The following is a 4,408-nucleotide window of genomic DNA, read 5'->3' on the forward strand; positions in this document are numbered from 1 at the left end:
CCATCCCTGGTAACCAACAAAGACTGTTACATTTTATGTAGCAGCCTGAACTCTGAACCACTGTGCCACCAGGGCTCCAATCTCTAAGTATTGGAATTCCGGTTCCACCTCTTTGTACTGAACCCTTTGCGCTTTCAGGGTGCCAGGCCAGTCTCGCTTCCGCGGCTGGGACTCAGATTCTCGGAAATCAGCTGTTTCGGGCTATTCCATTAATTGGACTCCTTCCCGCCGCGGGCGGGGCGGGACTTACTTAAGCTTTCCCACCAATCGCTGGAGCTGGAGGTGCGGTTTGGGCTCCGTTTGTCCCGCCCCACAGGGAGGGCGGAGTTATGGCGGCACCAATGAGCTCTCAGCCTAGGGAGCCGAGGACGGGCTGGGCAAGTGGCAGCCAGGGTCGGGGTGCCCGGATTCTAATCGTAAATTCCGGGTTCAGCCGCCCCAGCGAAGCCGGCAACGAAGGGGCGGGCCGAAGCCGAAGACAGGGCAGGTGGTCCTGGTGCCGAACTCGCTCTGGGAACGAGGAGCCGCTACAAGAGCCACCGGTGGGAGCGGGGACTGCGACCCCAACCAGGTACCTGCTCTGAGAGGGCGGGCCGGGATGAGGGCGCGTGTTCCTCCCTGCGAAGGGAGACAGGCCATGGGGGTTACACCATGAAGGGAGCAGCTTCTATCCCCAGATTGAAATGGGAGCCGTCGCCTGCTCTGCCCTGTTATTTCCCGCTCCTGTCCAGCCTAGCTCCCAAACCCTAGTGCCCCCTTCCCAAAATTCTCCTGCAGTCTCTGAGACCCAGAACCTGACATTATTGCATAAGTTCGGTGTCTTAGCCAACGCTTTTACCCTCTGGTGTACATTATTACTTTTTTGTCTGCGTTACTTTTGATCCTCACCAAACAACAACAAAAAATGTACAAAGTTACATATGATTTATTCTTATTTGTTACGTAAAAAGTATAAGGCACAGAAAGGGGAAACGATTTGCCTAAGGCCACAAGTAAAATTCCATTCATTTTAGAAAACCTTATTAAGCGCAAATATGTGCCTAAGAGAGTGAGAGATATTGGAGGAAAAGTAAAGTGTTAACAGCCTCTTACCTCACAATGTTTGCAGTCTGTTTGGGGAGACCGGGTTTTCTTTCATACTTAAATCTCAGAGTTTACTTACTGCTTTGCTCTTTTAATTCCAGCTGATTACTTCCTAGAGAACTGAAACCTCTTCATATTTTCTGTTTTTTGAAAGCAGTGCAGATACACTGTTTAAAAAGTCAAGCACTTGGTGAACATAACTGATGTCTCTGAACTGTACGCTTAACAATTTTTATGTATATTTTACCGCAATCAAATTATTTTTTAAAAAAAAGTCAAGCCCTGCTAAAAGGGTTAAAATGAAAAATAGGAGCTCAGTCCCTCCCCTTCCTGGTACCTACTCAAAGGTAGAATGGCAGCTGATTCATGCTGGTGGAAGAGACTCTCTCCCATCTCAAACATTTTTCCTTGCTTTGTAATAAAATCATGTGACTTTTTAGACCACAGATGTGCTTGCTTTATTCTATTCTATTGGGCTCAGGCTGCAACAAGAATAAGTTTTAATTCCCTAAAAAGACATCAGATGCAGTGGGTGGGGAAAGAGGTAAGGCCCAGCCTGCTTGGTGACAGGCAAAACCACTTTTGAGTGAAATTTTTGGGTTATTCACAAAGTTGATAATTCACATTGAGAATCAGAGATTGACAGAGGTCATAAAAGTGTTTATAGATTGAAAACATGCTGAGTGAAGTAAGTCAGACATAAAAGGACAAATATTATAAGATCTCACTTATTTAAAATAGCTAGAATACACAAATGTGTAGAGACCAAGTGTGTGTCAGTTTGTCATATTGTGGGGGCTTGTGTCTTGCTGTAATGCTGGAAGTCATGCCACTGGTACTCAAATACCAGCAGGGTCACCCATGGCGGACAGGTTTCAGCTGAGCTCCCAGACTAACAGAATAGGAAGAAGGACCTGGTGGTCTACTTCTGAAAAGAATTAGCCAGTGAAAACCTTATGAATAGCAGTGGAACATGGTCTGATACACTGCCAGAAGTTGAGCCTCTCGGGTTGGAAGGCACTCAAAAGACAACTGGGGAAGAGCTGCCTCCTCAAAGTAGAGTCAACCTTAATGATGTGGATGGAGTCAAGCTTTCGGGACCTTCATTTGCTGATGTGGCATGACTCAAAATGAGAACACAGCTGCAAATATCCATTAATGATCGGAACATGGAATGTAAGACATATGAATATAGGAAGATTGGAAATCATCAAAAATGAAATGGAATGAGTAAACATCAATATCCTAGGCGTTAGTGAGCTGAAATGGACTGGTACTGGCCGTTTTGAATTGGACAATCATATGGTCTGCTATGCTGGGAATGACAACTTGAAGAGGAATGGCATTGCATTCATCGTCAAAAAGAACATTTCAAGATCTATCCTGAAGTACAACGTTGTCAGTGATAGGATGATATCCATATGCCTACAAGGAAGACCAGTTAATATGACTGTTATTCAGATTTACATACCAGCCACCAAGGCCAAAGATAAAGAAACTGAAGATTTTTTTACCAACTTCTGCCGTCTGAAATTGATTGAACATGCGATCAGGATGCACCGATAATTACTTGTGATTGAAATGCGAAAGCTGGAAAGAAAGGATTGGAGTTGGAAAATATGGCCTTGGTGATAGAAATGACGCCGGAGATCTCATAATAGAATTTTGCAAGGCCAATGATTTATTCATTGCAAATACCTTTTTTCAACAACATTACAGCAACTATAGGTGTGGACCTTGCCTGATGGAATACACAGGAATCAAATCGACTACATCTGTGGAAAGAGACAATGGAAAAGCTCAAATCATTAGTCAGAACAAGCCCAGGGGCTGACTGCGGAACAGACTATCAGTTGCTCCTATGCAAGTTCAAGTTGAAGCTGAAGAAAATTAGAACAAGTCCATGAGAGCCAAAGTACGACCTTGACTATATCCCACCTGAATTTAGAGACCATCTCAAGAATAGATTTTATGGGTCAAACACTAATTACTGAAGACTAGACGAGTTGTGGAATGACATCGAAGGCATCATACATGAAGAAAGCAAGAGGTCATTAAAAAGACAGAAAAGACTCTGAAACTTGCTCTTGAGCATCAAGTAGCTAAAGCAAACAGAAGAAATGATGAAGTAAAGAGCTGAAGAGGAGATTTCAAAGGGCAGCTCAAGAAGACAAAGTAAAGTATTATAATGATGTTTGCAAAGACCTGGAGTTAGAAAATCAGAAGGGAAGAACATACTCGGCATTTCTCAAGCTGAAAGAACTGAAGAAACAATTCAAGCCTCAAATTGCAGTATTGAAAGATTCTACGGGGAAAATATTAAATGATGCAGGAAGCATCAAAAGAAGATGGAAAGAATACACAGAGTCACTATACGAAAAAGAATTGGTCGACGTTCAACCATTTCAGGAGGTAGCATATGATCAGGAACCAATGGTACTGAAGGAAGAGATCCAAGCTGCACTGAAAGCACTGGCGAGAAGCAAGCCTTCAGGAATTGACGGAGTATACCAATTGAAATGTTTCCGTAGACAGATGCAGCACTGGAAGTGCTCACTCATCTATGCCCAGAAATTTGAAAGACAGCTACCTGACCAACCGACTGGAAGAGACCCATGTTTATGCCTATTCCAAAGAAAGGTGGTCCAACAGAATGTACAAATTATTGAACAATATCATTAATATCACACACAAGTAAAGTTTTGCTGAAGATCATTCAAAAGTAGCTGCAGAAGTACATCGACAGGGAACTGCCAGAAATTCAAGCCAGATTCAGAAGAGTACATGGAACTAGGGATATCAACGCTGATGTCAGATGGGTCATGGCTGAAAGCAGAGAAGACCAAAAAGATGTTTACCTGTGTTTTATTGACTATACAAAGGCATTCGACTGTGTGGATCATAACAAATTATGGATAACACTGCGAAGAACGGGAGTTCCAGAACACTTAACTGTGCTCATGCAGAACCTATATGTAGATCAAGAGGCATTGCAGAACCTGTATGTAGATCAAGAGGCAGTCATTCAGATAGATCAAAGGGATACTGCATGGTTTAAAGTCAGGAAAGGTGTGCGTCAGGTTTGTATCCTTTCACCATACTTATTCAATCTGTATGCTGAGCAAATAAGGCGAGAAGCTGAACTATATGAAGAAGAACGGGGCATCAAGATTGGAGGAAGACTCCTTAACAACCTGCGTTATGCAGAGGACACAACCTTGCTTCCTGAAAGTGAAGAGGACTTGAAGCACTTACTGATGAAGATCAAAGACTACAGCCTTCAGTATGGATTACACCTCAACATAAAGAAAACAAAAATCCTCAC

General features: G+C 43.2%; 1 protein-coding gene across 1 annotated transcript in view; it reads left to right on the forward strand.

The window, feature by feature from the left end:
* Positions 1–369: 369 nt before the first annotated feature.
* Positions 370–4,408, forward strand: part of STAT2 (signal transducer and activator of transcription 2) — a 17,501-nt gene continuing 13,462 nt past the window's right edge. Inside the window, exon 1 of the mRNA XM_004379919.2 lies at positions 370–571. The gene's annotated coding sequence lies outside the window, so the exon portion shown is untranslated. The remainder of the gene's footprint in view (positions 572–4,408) is intronic.

The sequence above is a fragment of the Trichechus manatus genome, unplaced genomic scaffold (assembly GCF_000243295.1).
Source record: "Trichechus manatus latirostris isolate Lorelei unplaced genomic scaffold, TriManLat1.0 scaffold00069, whole genome shotgun sequence".
NCBI lineage: Eukaryota > Metazoa > Chordata > Mammalia > Sirenia > Trichechidae > Trichechus > Trichechus manatus.